Source organism: Bidens hawaiensis, unplaced genomic scaffold (assembly GCF_021521415.1).
Source record: "Bidens hawaiensis isolate Kalapana, Puna unplaced genomic scaffold, B.hawaiensis_p1.1 tig00006950_1, whole genome shotgun sequence".
In the NCBI taxonomy this organism is placed as follows: Eukaryota; Viridiplantae; Streptophyta; class Magnoliopsida; order Asterales; family Asteraceae; genus Bidens; species Bidens hawaiensis.
The window spans coordinates 856,998-872,803 of record NW_027491476.1 but is presented as its reverse complement, the minus strand read 5'-3'; the positions used below and the strand labels follow the sequence as shown (position 1 = coordinate 872,803).

The following is a 15,806-nucleotide window of genomic DNA, read 5'->3' as shown; positions in this document are numbered from 1 at the left end:
AACTCATGTAAATACCTGCAACATGTATAAAAATAAATTTGATCAACACAAGGTTGTGAGCAAAAATACAATTTGATATATATAATAATAAAAACCAATTCCTATGTGGATGCATAATCGTAACAATTTACTTGCAACAGTAACAAATAATAATCTATTAATCATGACACATGTAAGGCCTCGATCCCGGTAGCCTTACATTCGGTGTTGGATTTACTCATAAACTCAGTTTCATACAGCGGAAACTAAAACTTTTTACATAACAACTTCCTCTTCTAAATAATCTGTAATATGGATAGCCTCGTACGTGCCTCAAGGTTGCCACGTCATCACAATACCTGCATGCATACTAAAAGTCAGCTATACGCTGAGTGAGTTCTAACGTTTCTTTACTTTTCATAACATACGATTTATAAGTTAATCACATCTTTCATACATTTAACACAGCATGACATTTATAATTCTTTATTTACTTTCTCTATGTCGGTCTATCAATCGTTTCGTAACTATATTCCTATACACTTACTCGGAACTGAGCCTCCTACTCTTACTCATAACCGAGCCTTCTACCCTTGCTCATAACCAAGCCTCTTATCTTTGCTCATAACCGAGCCTCCTATCCTTGCTCATGACTAAGCCATATAAAGTTAGAGGGATTTGACATCCTAACTTATTGTGCATGCATGAGGCCCAAAGACTCTACGCATGAATGTATACACATTCTTCTATACATAGTATTCATACTCATTGTTATTCATATAACATTCTACGCAAGCATTAGTAGAGTTTGCTCCCTAACTCCTTCTATTCTATTAACTACCATTCAAACATTTCAATTATATATTAATAAATTAATATATAAACACGTCCTTATAAGATATATATAATTAATTAAAATTACATATATCTACTCTTTCACGTACGAGTATGCATACAACCCCAAAAACGTTTAAAGGAAAAAGGGGGCTGGAACTCACCTGTAGGCGATTCCTCTCCGAATTAATAGTAATGTCTTTCTTCAACTGTGCCCGACTAACTGTTAATAACATACACGTATTAAACTCTATATTTGTTGGATCTTAATTCTCTAAAGTTAGCGGGGTTGACTTTTAAGCTAACCGAACCGACATGTAACTTTCATAAACTGGTCTTATTACTTTAATATACATAACCTTATTTATTATTATTCTATATTTATATTATACTTGCTTCATTAGTATTAATTCGCATCATTAACGCGTTTTTGAGTTAGCATTTCCTATAGCAAGTTCGGGTTTGTCGGGTTCATAATTGACTCATGCTCAGTTAGGTTCTTATTAATGTTCCTTATAAGCTAACCTTTATTTAAAATCTCATTCCTTAACGAGTAGGTTCTTACGTTTAGTTTGTATTCAACTCCCATTCTTTTGTTCGAGGCGGGTCATGGGTCGTTAGATGAGTCGGGTCTCGGGTTTGGGTTTCATTTAAGTTCTCACATAACTACCATCCTTTTATTATTATATAACAAATCACCAACACCTTCCTCCCCGTTAACCCCAACCCTAGCCGCCCCCCTCTGCTCTCTTTCTTCTCCGGCGGCCCAAGTTCCGGGTCGGGTTTGGATTTTGTTTCCCCTATCTTGTTCCATGGCTACACCAACACCGCCGCTCTACTTCTTCTCCTTTCTTACTTACTCTAGTTCACGGCCACCGCCGTCATCCATTTCCAGCCACCTTGGCCGTCCACTAAACTACAACGAAGGACATCTCTATCCCTACTTGCTTCACATCACGATGGTTCGCACAGGAAAGATTCGCACGTCGGAAATTCGCACGGGGATTCGCACGTCATGCGATGTGAATTCGTGAAATTCGCACGTTCGCGTCCAAAGTATTTTGCGTGTCGTAGTATTCGCGTGAAGGCTCGGATTTGGTTCGGGTTTCCTTAGTCGCGGCCGCCCATGATTGTTTACCTTCTTAGGCTGAGGGGTGTGGAGCGCGAGAAAGGGCGCGTGAGCCCATCCGCTCGCGCCCCGGGGCGCGAGCACCACACCACCGAGGCGCGAGAGGGGCGCGAGCGCGGAAATCCAGGCAGGCGCAAGAGGGCTAGCGGCTGGGATAACGCGTAAATGGCCTGGGAATGCGTAAATAGAGCCGTTGGGCTCTTTGTTTATTAAAAAAAAAATTTTTTTTCTCTATAAATATCACATACAAACCAAAACCAATATCACATACCAATATCACATACCACACCCAAAACCCAAAATCACCCCATCTTCCAAACCTTTTTTTAAAAACATGGCTGGAAATTGGTACCCAAACCTAGATTCAGATTACAGTTACGACGATTTATGGTCGGCACCGGACCAACCGATGTTTTATTCGGGGTCGCAACAATCATCCGGCTTTCAACCATCCAACATACAACCGTCTCCTAACTTTGTAGTTCCGGAGACACAAGAACCAGAAGGTGAAGCTGCGGGACAAAGAAGACGCGTCCACCGGAAAAAACAAATTGCAACGGACGGGTCGGGTTCGGCTTCGACTGGAAGGACGAAACGGAAAACCACTCCGTGGTCATCGGATGAGAAGGAAGCCCTGTGTCGGGCTTGGATAGTCATTTCTGAGGATCGGCGTTGCGGTAATTGTTTTAACGTTTTTAAAAATGATTTTTAATAAAAAAGTTAAATAAAAAAGTTAAATGACTTACAAATTTATTTATGCATTTTGCAGCGGACTACCAAAAGAGCAAGGTCTTTTGGACAAAGGTTAGGGAGACGTTCTATTCGCTCGTTGGGAGTACAGAGCGGAACGCCGATATGATTTCGGGTCGGTGGACCGAAATCAGAAAATTTGTCGGCTTGTTTACTAATCTGTTCAACAGGAACGCCGGTCGTATGAGACCAAGTGGCAGTGACGATTTGGCGGTTTATAATTTCACTGTCGAAGAGTGGAAGCAGGAGTGCCTGCGGAGGTATGGGACGGTGAAGACGTGGGACGATGTAAAGGTGTGGGAGAGGTTGAGAAGGTGTTCTAAGTGGGTTGAGCTGGTGGCGCCGGACCTTGATGCGGAAGTAGGGCCGAAACGGACTAAAACTAGTTCGTCTGGAGCGTATAGCACTTCCGCCGGGTCGGATTGCCGGGTTGGATTCGACCTAAACGTTGCGGGGGAGGAAACGTCTTCACCGCCGAGGAGGCGGCCATTGGGAAGGGACGCCAGGGGGAAAAAACCGGCTGAGGGGGAAGCCGTAAACATCACCGATCTTGTTGAATCCCTCAATAAATTCAACAAAACCATGGAGGTGGTCTCTAATGACAAAAAGGAAAAAAAAAGAATGAGAGATTTGGACTTCCTTACAAGAGACTTCAGTAACCTAAATCCGGTCGACCAAATGCTGATGGAAAAACAAAAGGAACGTATCCGGAAGAAGTTGATCGAAGAAGACCAGGCCGAAGAATAAGAATAATGTTTTTTTAGTACTTTAATTTTTTTTTTAGATATTAATGTGTTTTTTTAATTAATGTGTGTTTTTTTAAATAATTTAACACTTTTTTTAATAATACGTTTTTTTAATACATTTATAAAAAAATAAAAAAAAACCGCTCGCGCCCCTCCACACCATGTCCCGGGGCGCGAGCACCACAACCAACACCCATCTTATCAAGTTTCTCTCTCTGGCACACGTCACAATATTATTGGCTGGAGCCCCCACTCGCGCCCCCTCTCGCGCCCCCCACACCCCTCAGCCTTATAGTCATGAGAAAGGTTTGGGTTCGGTTCCCAAGGGTTCGGATCCGGGTTCTATACAGGTTCGGATTGATATCGGCGCTTCGGGTTTCGCGTTTCCTTTGAACTCCGGCCATCGGAGAGTGCTCAACGACCTACGGACATGGTATGGTTCTGGTGCGTTTCCTTACGGGTTCGGATACGAGGCTTCACCAAGTCAGTTATGGTTCGGATGGTTTAGGTCTGGGCTCGGGTTCTCAGCCTTGGCCGAGCTGTCGGGATTCGGGTTTCGTCGGTCACCAGATTTCGCTTTCATAGCACCTTACTGTTATTATTATTCGTATTATCATATTATTGTTTTTGTTATTAGATTCCATTGAACCTTGTTTATAACGAATTTGTTTATGTCGGCTCGACTCGTTCGTTTGGCGTTTATCTTTCAAGAATTCATTCATTTATATTATTATTAGATCTTAACAAAATAGAATGAACTATAATGTTTACCTTTTGGTGAGATTGAAGTAGATCTTGGATAAGGATGGAAAAATGGTTTTTTATGTGTATGGGTTATGATGATGGAATGATGAGAGTAAGGAGGGATTTAGGTTTAAGGGTTTAAATACGCAAAGCCTAAAGGCTTCTAGGCCTAAAAATATGTTTTAAGTCCATTTCCCATAATAATCTTATCCATTCTCTTAAAATATTTAATTAATTAAATAATGCAACACGACATGTATCTAAATTAACTCGTTTATCTAATAAAACTAAATCTCAAAAACGCGGATGTTGCAACACAAAGTCAAGCTACTAAGACGGTGTAAGATCTAACTATTAAGGATGAGGATGAAGATGAGGCCACCAACAATAAGCAATAAACAATTAAGCACCTTACATGTTAACAAATAATTGAGCAACGCATGTAAACGCATATAATAGAATTGTAATTGAGGTTGTGAAATAATGATAATGAGGTTTATAATATAGCTGTTATCCCCAAAACATTTAAAATTAAAAATGGGGTGTGATTTACTCACCTTAAAAATTGGCAAGTGAAAGAAGATAACTAAATGGAAGAAACTAACTTAAGCGAGCTGACCAAACCAACTATATGTCATAACGTTAAACGACGCATGTACGTCCCGCCGAACCCTCCACTATACGTATGTGTTTGCTTAACTTCCACCATAAAAAAACATAAAAAAGTAAATACGTTGCACATAGTTCACGTATAATCATACAATATACATGAATAATATTAACACGAATGATAAATGTGAATCGGTTTGTAAACAAGCGCATAACTAACGAGATAAAATTCGTGACGTCCTACACCCCAAAATATTAAAAGCATTGAAAAGGATTATGCAAAAACTCACTTGTTAAAGTAAGTGAGTGAAGTGAACTAAGCGTTTAAGCGAGCTGAACCAGACAAGTTCGGTTCGGAGAGCGGTCCTAGAAAATAAATTCTAGATTTAAAAAATAGACATGATGTAAAATAACAAAGACAGCGATAGGTTTCGTACAAAGTTTGGAGTTTTAGAGTTTATAACGAAATACATATTTTTCCCTCTATAATTGGTTTAGTAATGTTTTTGATGTAAAAATACCCAAGTTAGTAAAATCTATTAAGAATTTAAGTTGCGATATTTGTTAATCAATTTTTATGAGTTCGGCCGTTCAAGAAAGTTAAACGGAACTAAAAAGTAAAAAAAACGGTTTAAGCAAGTGGTTTGTTTTTAGTCAGACCCGAACCCGGTTTTTATGTCGGATTCATTTCCGTCATGGTAAAATATTATTCTTTGGTTAGAACTTTAGTGGTTTATGTTTCAAAAGTTATGTGTAGAAAAATAACCAAACTTTGTCTAAAATAAACATAAGTGAGTTAAGTTCGTTTTCAGTCGGACGAATACCGTTGAAAAATATTTTTAATATAGCATAACGTCCTAAACAAACTAAACTCACAAAAAAACATGACATACTAACCCGAGGAATGAACTAGCAACAAGAAATGAAAGCTTGAACTCGAGCGGTTTGACTTTTTAGGTCAAACTAAGAATAGATACACCAAATTGGAGAAGCTAGAGAGCAGTTGATAGTAAACTTTATTGCGGCAAAGAGTTTACAAAGGGGAGTGGCCATTTTATAGCCTTGAATTCGTTAATTACAAGGCTTGACCAAATTTATTAGTCAAGGCTAATCAAACAACATAAGACTAGCAAAAATGAATGCAATTGAATGATTTTTGACCAAAATTAGTGAAAGGCAAAAATATGAAGCTCATTTTATAGGAGAAATAGTCTGAGGATGCTTCAACTTGGTTAAATTAGTCAAAAAAGTTAATATAATTGAACATGTCTTTAAAACTTTGAATAAAATCATAAATTGAAAGTTGTAACATAGAAAGTTGATAAAAAGATGATAATGGAGTCATACTAAGATTATCAAAACATTATATATATATATATATATATATATATAAACAAGTCCAAAAATTTAAAACGGGTCAGGTTTTCGGGTTTTAAAATTAACGAATGTTACATTGACATTGCAATTTATGGGTAATATACAATTTACTTAATTAAATATGCATATGCAACATGTGACTTCTAAACTGAATATTGCATGCAAGCTTCTAACCAAAAGCCTTCAAAATAAATTGAATTTCGGGTGTTGGGTTAACCCGACCTAAATAAGCAATTCCTATTTCCAAAAATAATAATTAGATAGTAAAACTTTTATAAAAATAATATTAGAAATCAATTTAAAATGAAAATGATAATAAGTAAAAATAGATGTAGTTAAGATTATATATATAAAAGAAATAGAAAGAAATAATAAAAATATAATATAGAGATAGGAATGGAGAATTTTTTTAAGAAAATGATGTATAAATTTAAAAAATTGTGTTTTTTAGTTAAATTTTAAAAATAAAGATGAAGAACCGATTAAAAATGCAGCCGCTCATTGAGCGTGGTACGCTAAAAATATTCATGTTATTTGATGAAACTTGACGAGAATAAATAACAAATTACTTTGAAGTGGAGTATTTACAAGTTGCGGGTTAAATTTTATAATATATAGGTTTTGACTAAAGATGTCAAGTTGGAAAAACTTGATTAATTGTCTTAAGGAGAGATTAAATTCCTAACTCTATATCAAAAAGTATTCATAGAGCAATAATCTTTAGGAACATGTGAAGAAATTAAAGCTTTTGATAATCGAGAAGTCGATTATAAAACCAACATGAAAATCTTTAGGAAAATTCTTAAAATAACCCCTTTTAGAGAGAGAGTTTCTAAAATAACCCTTTTTTTCTCAAAATCTTTTAAAATTTGGACTGGCAAGACGCTTTGGGAAAAGATAAAAATAAAGATGAAGCAGGCCAAATTTCGAAGAAAGTCAGGTAGGAGACGAAATTTCGGGAAATAATGAAGGTAAAGTCCAAATTATTTTGAAATCTTGGAGCAAAAGTTCAAAATTTTTCAAATCTTTTTTGTTCAAAAAACCGTCTCGAGAGACTGTTTTTTTATGTTTCCTACCTTTCCCGTCCATATTTTCAAATTCTTGGAAAAAGAGATTTTCAAATCTCGTCTTGAGAGACGCATTTCGAATAAATTTGTTCTTAAGAGACAATATTCTTTTCTTTCTTCAAACCTTCATGCTACACACACACACTTATACATACATACATATATATACGGAATATATATGTATACACACATATACATGCATATATATACGGAATTTATATATATATACGGAATATATAAATACACACACATACATGCATATATATACGGAATTTATATATATATATATTTATATATATATATATGTATATACGTATACCCAGACTGTATTCCCATTCATCATCATCATACCATTACCTCCAATGGGTAGCTATTTCTCAACCACCAAGATCAGTGGCTCCAACAGCAAATCTCGATCATCCTCCACCACCGTCATCAACCACCACCGCCGGATAACCAACGAGAAGAAAAACAAGGCGGCTACTTCACGCCGACAAAATGGAGTGATCCCGTGTGGCAAAAGAACAGATTTCGAGTATCTTAAGGATTTTGATCAGAGGTATTCGGTTGGGAAGTTGTTGGGTCATGGTCAATTTGGGTATACGTATGTGGAATTTATATACACACATATATATATACATATATTTATATATACGGAATATATATATATACACACACACATACATGCATATATATACGGAATATATATATATATATATATGTTTATATATATATGTATGTATGTATAAGTGTGTGTGTAGCATGAAGGTTGGAAGAAAGAAAAGAATCTCGTCTGTTAAGAACAAATTCATCCTAAATGCGTCCATCAAGATGAGATTTCAAAATTTCTTTTTCCAAGAATTTAAAAATATGTACGGGAAATGTAGAAAACATAAAAAAACCGTCTCTCAAGACGGTTTTTTTAAATAAAAAAGATTTGGAAAACTATGAACTTTTCCTCCAAGATTACAAAATAATTTGGACTTTGCCGTCATTATTTCCCCAAATCTCGTCTTTTACCTGACTTTCTTTCGAAATTTGGCCAGCTCCCTCTTTATTTTTATCTTTTCCCAAAGCGTCTTACTAGTTCAAATTATAAAAGATTTTAAGGAAAAAAGGACTAAAATAGGACTTCTCTCTCTAAAGGAGCTATTTTAAGAATTTTCCCAAAATCTTTGCATCTTCAAGAAGATTGCCATATCATGAAAATCTATCGCAAGCATATATCACACAAAAACTCATTTCTATCTACTGAGTTCTTGTTCCTTTACATAAAAAAAATGAGTTTGAGTGACGAAGAAAATACTAGCAACGCATAAAAAATTGTGTGAGACAATAAAAAAATGTCACAACCTAGTTTAGTTATTATTTAAGTTTAAGTATGTTATTATTATTATTTTTCTTATTTTAGGTATTTTTTTTTAATGATGTATATTTTAAGTTTAGTTTTAGAGTTTTTTTTTCTAGTAACCTTTTTTATGTGTTTTTTAATTATTTAACTTTACTTTAATTTAATACATGTGATATAAGATAATTAATTTCAAATGATATAATTAATATAATTTAAACAAAAGGAAAAGTATATAATAAGGTAATAAAAACCGATAATTATCAATTTACTGTAAAGTTGAAACTTGACGACGCAACAAGATGATTGGTTCACTTGGCAATGCGTTAGTGGGCCGAGTAACTTTTTTTTATATGGTTTTTCTTGTATTGTTTCAAATTTGATAACCAAACGGTTATTCGTATCGAATTACCGCCACCACACCCAGAACCGACAACGTTACCAACAACCGAGTTTTACCGACTTTTTTGTTTTACACAAACCGAACGATTCCGTAAGACCCTGATTAGGCCAAGTGGCGGCACCACATTCGTCCAACCATTTTGTCATCTTTTTTGTTTTTGTTTTGTTTTGTTTTGATTCCCGTACCGTAACGGACGGGATGGAAACCGACCAAATTCATGTAGACTCACCGTCATAATTCCGGTACTGACAATGCTCGGGTTTTATCGACTCACCGCGCAACGTCTAGTACTGACAACGCTTGGGTTTTACCCGCGCCCGGGTTTTACTGAACTTCACTTTAGTTACGGTACCGTAACAAATGTAAACGAAGTCGACAAAATTCGCGTTGATCCACCACCGGAACGCTCGAATTTTTACCATCACCCCCAACGCCCGAAAACGAATTGAATAGCCACTGCAACGATCAGGTTTTACCAATGTCCGGGTTTACCGACCGAATAAACATTGTTATGCGTATGTTAACAAAAAAATTATAGTATGTTATACGAGTGTCGTAAAGTCGCGGCTTAGCATTTTGGACCGACCGACGTTACCTCATTGGCCCACCTCAAATTTTATTTTTATTTTCTGTTTTCATTTTGTTTTAGTTCCATTACCGTAACGAATGTACCTAATCCCGACTGAATTTATGTTGACTCGTCACTGTCATCCGGGACCAACCGATGCCACCCCATTATCTCACCTCAATTTTTATTTTTATTTTTTTGTTTTCATTTTGTTTTAGTTACAGTACCGTAACGAACATAGCTAATAGCGACTGAATTCGCGTTGAGTCGCTGCTGCAATGCGCGGGTAAATCATTATTAACTACTAAAATAGAAATAAAACATTTTTGTAAGGTGATTTAAAATATGGGGTTAGGTTCAAATAAAAAGTTTGATTTTTCTAAGAAGGTTAGGAAGGAGAGTATTTTAGTCTAATACTTTAATATCAAAACCCACTTACTTTAATCTCAAAACCCACTTAAATTAATTTCAAAAACTCACTTACATAAAACCAATTACATCTTCACTCATCTCTTACAACCACCACCACTCCACCGCCCACCGCCACCACAACCGTCACCCACCGCCACCACCTCGCCGGAAAAGTCCCAAAAAACACTATGAAAAACACAATGAAAAAAACAAAATGGAAAAATACACTATGAAAAAAAAACACAATGATAAAAACACAATAAAAAACACAATTGTATGACACAATATAAATAACACAATTGAAAAAACACAATAAAAAAAAACACAATGAAAAATACTATTGTATAACATAATCACAATTTGTAAAAAACCTGCTATTTTTTTTAATTTTTATATTACAATATGGTACTCATATAAAAGATAAAAAGACATTCGTTATTATGATGAATTTGTTTTTTAATAAAAACGTCATAAAAAAATTATGAACGTTTTAAAATGATGGAGGAATTTAACATGTGCCTTGCATGTAGAGAGAGAAAGTCAATAAATGTGTTATTTCTTTTATGCCCTCCCTCTTCTTTCACACTTGATTTTCCTCTAAAGTAATCTCAACCCTCCATATTTAAAATCATACTTTCTATTATAACCTAACCCTGAAATATGAGATCACATGATGGTTAGTTGACACAAAAAGATGTGTCTTGTTTCATCTTCATGTGTATACAATTTCATCGTCAGGTTTACTCTATAAACAATCAATCTTATCTTGTTAGATTACGAATGAAAGCTCTTATCAATCATAACCTCAATCTAAAAACCTCATTCAGATTCACTTCATCACTAAACCACTCAAACATCTTCACCACCTTTGACCCTTATCACTTCCTCAATGAATCACGTACCTACACACTTCAAGAAACCAAAATCATACACACCCGTCTCCTCAAAACCAATTCCCTCCATTCCAGTCTCGAGTTTTCAAATTTTCTGCTGCGAATTTACTCTAAAGCTTCGGGTTTTAGTTATGCACTCAAGGTGTTCGACCAAATGCCCCAACCAGATATCACTTCTTGGAACCTCGTTATCACGACTCAGAATCAATCCGCCAAGTACGCGGATTCGTGGGCAACGTTTTGCAAGTTGCATTCTTTGAGTTTTCACCCGAACGAGTATACATACGGGCATGCACTTTCGGCTTGTATACCTTTGAATTTTGTTAATGGCGGGAAACTACTTTACTCGCTCGCGTTAAAACATGGGTTTTCATTAGATGGCTATGTCAGAAGTGGGATGATTGAGTTGTTTCTAAAAGGTTGCAGTTTCGATAATGCTTTGAAAGTCTTTAACGATGAATCTTGTGGCAGTGTGGTGTGTTGGAACGCTATAATATTGGGTGCAGTTAAACATAATGAGGATCATGTGGGTTTAAATCTTTTTCAACAAATGTGTCGTGGGTTTCCTCAACCGAATCGGTTTACATTTCCTAGTGTGTTCGGTGTGTGCGCTAAACTTCAAGAATTTGAGCTTGGTAGAGTGGTTCACGGGTTAACGGTCAAATATGGTGACCATGAAGACTTGGTTGTTGGGACTGCGATAGTTGACTTTTATGCCAAATGCGGTCAAGTCAACGAAGCTCTAAAGAAGTTTTCACGAATGCATACTCGAAACGTGGTATCGTGGACCACTATCATCACAGGGTTTGTTCAAAAAGGCGAGTATTCTTCAGCCCTTCGGTTATTTAAACAAATGATGATATTAAATCAAGAAATTAATTATTACACTGTCACAAGTGTACTTTCCGCTTGTGCTAACGCATTGATGTTCAACGAGTCATTTCAAGTTCATTGTTGGGTTTATAAAACCGGGTTTTATTCAGATCCAGCGGTCAAGAATTCATTGATAAACGTATACTCGAAGTTAGGAATAGTTGAATTGTCTGAGCAAGTATTTGAAGACACACACGGTTTGACGAATCTCACAACTTATGCATCAATGATAACCGCTTTTTGCCAAGCTGGCACGCTAGAGAAAGCTTTTAGATTATTAAAAAGATTGTTTGTAGAAGGTTTGACACCTGATGTATCATGCATACCGAGTCTTTTGAGTGTTATTAATTCTCTAGAATTAGGGGAACAAATTCACTGTTATGTACTCAAAACGGGCGTATTATTCAATCGTTTGGTGGGTTGTTCTCTTTTCACCATGTACTCAAAATGTGGTTGTTTAAACGAGTCGTACGAGGTTTTTAACGAAATCCCAGATAAGGATAACGTGTCTTGGGCATCGATGATTTCTGGATTTACTGAACACGGGTATGCGTATCGGGCTATTGAGTTAGCCAAACAAATGATTTTAGTAAAAAGCATTAGTTTGGATGAAACAACATTAACCGCTTTTCTTGCAGCATGTTCTTCTCTTCTGTTGTTGAAAACTGGGAAAGAAATTCATGGTTTTATCATCAAACAACAAGATAAAACGTCCGTTTATGGTGGCGGTCCGGTTGTTAATATGTATTCAAGATGTGGTGATTTGAAATCAGCTAAACGGGTGTTTAATTTGATGTCATTTAAGGATCAAACGTTATGTTCTTCATTAGTTTTGGGTTATGTACAAAACGGGAAGGTTAAAGAAGCACTTGATTTGTTTCGTGAGTTAATATCGTCCGGTTTTGAGGTCGATTCGTTCACAATATCATCTGTTTTAGGAACCATGAACCGTTTAGATTTTGTAATTCAGCTGCACGCCCTTGTTATAAAACTCGGATTTGAATCGAACGCGTCTGCAGGTAGTTCGTTAGTGATGATGTATTCCAAATATGGAAATCTTGATGATTGTTTAAGCGCATTTAACGAGATTAAAGAACCTGATGTGGTGAGCTGGACCGTGATGGTCAACAGCTACGGTCAACACGGGAAAGGATTAGAAGCGTTAAAAGTGTTTGAACTCATGAAGAAATCAGGAACCGAACCAGACTCGGTAACATTTGTTAGCGTGTTGACCGCGTGCAGTCATAGCGGTATGGTCAAAGAAGGGTTTGGGTATTTGAAGTCAATGGTCAAAGATTACGGAATCGAGCCAGGTCAACGACATTACGCGTGCATGGTGGATGCTTTGGGGCGGTCGGGTCGGCTAAAAGAAGCAGAACAGTTTATTAGAAACATGCCGATTGAACCGGATTCGTTAGTGTGGGCGACGCTTCTTGCGGCTTGTAAGGTGCATGCTGACGTGGAAATTGGGAAGACAGCAGCTGAGAAGGTTATTGAACTGGAGCCATGTGAAGATGGAGGTTATGTAGCATTTTCAAACATCTGTGCTGACGTGGGCCAATGGGAACAAGTTTGGAATATTAGAAATGAAATGAAAGGCAGTGGTGTTAGTAAACAGCCAGGATGGAGTTATATATAGGGCTTATTTATTTGCAACAAGAACCATAATTTTCAGCAACAAAGATTCTTATTTTTCAGGTTAGTCTTACTTGTTAAATCTGTTTTTAGGCATATATTAGTAAACACAATTTGAGTATTATGAAAGTTAGAGAATCTTCAACGAATTGGAGTAAGCAGTGATGATTTGGTACCAATTTGTAAATGATTTATTTAGCACTTAGTTGAAGTGTGAGTGTTATTACCATCATCTGCATTGTTAGACTATCCGCTATAGTGGGGGGCTTCGAATCCCTTCCACAGTGCCACGTGGGCACTGGGGGCATCGAAGCCTGAAAGTATAACGCCCCTCTATGGTGAGGGGCATCGAAGCCCTTTAACATAATATAGTAAAAATTAAATAATTTATTAAATAATAATTTAGTAATACTAAAATTTAAATAAAAAAAAATCAAAACCATACAAATAAAAAAATAAAAATAAAAAACATACAAATAAAAAAAAATAAAAATATAACGAATATTCGCCGTCCTCGTCCGAGTTTGCATATTTGGCCAATATCATTGCTTTTCTTTTCTCCAACAACGCCCGCGTGGGAGGATTTAGATGTGATAGATCCTTTGTGAGGAGCTCGAATTCCTTTTCTCGTTTCCGCTCCAAGTGAATTTTTTTCTTTCTTCATGCATCGCTTTGTATTCCGCATGCACCGCCTTTCTTTCTTCGTGCATTCTCATGAGTTCCTCTTGTATATGTTTTTTAGCGTCGGCAATCTTGGTTAGTTTAACCTCCAAGTTGTCAAAACGCGAGCTCACTTCGGAACTCATCGAGGATGTCGTTCTAGATGAAGATCCTCCACCTCTAGCCGCCGCCTTGACTTTATCTCTTTCTACCGGACGTGGCAACTCATCCGGTTCATCAAAATAAATTTGGGATCCAACTCGTTTAGATTAAGTTATAACGACCATCCGCCATGGGTTGAGACGGTGATTGATTGGCCGAAGTAGACGTTGTCTTTGACCGTTTGGACGGTCGCGGTGATGGTGTCGGGGCCGGATGCCACTTTGGTGAGCTTATGCATTGTGTCCAAATTTCAGTCATATTGAAATCTCCACGATAAACGGCCTTGTATTGTTTTAAGTAAGTCTCCATCACGTTGGCATCGCTCATGCTGCGTTTTCTATTGTTATTAACGGGTGTGAATGTTGGTGAAGTTGATTATTTTTGTGTGTATTGCCTTCCATTTGTTGTAGACGGAATCATTCCTGCGGTAGGCACCTCGACCCACTGTATCAAAAACTTAGTGCGTCTTTCGTCCCAAAACTCCGGGAATGTTTACCGTCACTTTCGATACATATAAAAACTTAGTATTAGTAAGCAAAAAAATAAAACATAGAAAACATATAAATACTTTTATAGTTTCCTTGAATCGAATCTTCGGATAAGTCGATTCACGCACGCGCTAAAGCCAATTCCTCATTCGCTTCCCACATTTGTCTTTCGGCCTTTTCGGTTGTTTGATCGTCAGCTGGATTCTTTTTTTGTAACTTCTTTTTTTAGGGCGGACTTGCGTTTCGGGTACTTGTGTTTCAGGTATTTGGGTGTCGGGTATTTATGTTTCGAGTATTTGGGTTTGGGGTACTTGCGAAGACATATAAGGCATTGGCGGTCGAAAGAACATATCGGGGTTAAACGATTGCATGGGTGGAGGCATCACGGGTCGTTGTTGGTTTGCATAGAATGAGTTAATTAAGGTCGACGTTATTTGCGAGCAAACCAGCCCACCACAGACAACTCAGATCCCACGGGTTTAGGTTTGGGTTTGGGTTTGGGTTTGGGTTTGAGCTCGAGCTTGTGTTCGGGTTCGGGTTTGAGTTCGGGCTAGGATTCATGGTTGTGAAAGTTTCGAAGTTGTAGAGTAAATGTTGGTGTGAAAATGAAAGTTGCTTGAGTAAAATAGCAAAAATGGTTTGAATTTATGGAGAAAATGGTTAAAGTATTTTTTTTAACGGCTAGAAATATAACCGTTGGGGTCCCCCCCCCCCCCCTAATTCAACTCCTTCGCGCCGGCCGTCCAGAAGCCCCCCCTGTGCCCCCACCGACGGCGCCTCCGGGCGGTGTTCATTCACCTTCCGCGCCCCTTTCTAGCCCCTTTCGCGCCCCCTTCCAGCCCCTTCGCCGCCCATAGCGGATAGTCTTAGGATACAGGGCCGTCATCGAAAATCATTAAAAAAATTTTGGTCGAAGACTAGTAAACATTTGGGTCTAAATTAAAATATAAATTCGATAACTTATATATAAAAAATTAAATAATACAATAGTAACTGTGATTTTTTTATCACAAATACGTAGTTGGGATTATATTTTGCCATTTCGATAATTGGGACTTATATTCGTCAATGGGCCATAGTTGAGATTATGTGAGGCCAATTTTCCATTAAATTATGGCCTTTTAAAATGT

General features: G+C 37.1%; 1 pseudogene; it reads left to right on the top strand.

The window, feature by feature from the left end:
* The first annotated feature begins 10,734 nt into the window (after window positions 1-10,734).
* On the top strand, window positions 10,735-13,370 carry LOC143633933 (pentatricopeptide repeat-containing protein At1g74600, chloroplastic pseudogene; annotated as a pseudogene).
* The last annotated feature ends 2,436 nt before the right edge of the window (window positions 13,371-15,806 follow it).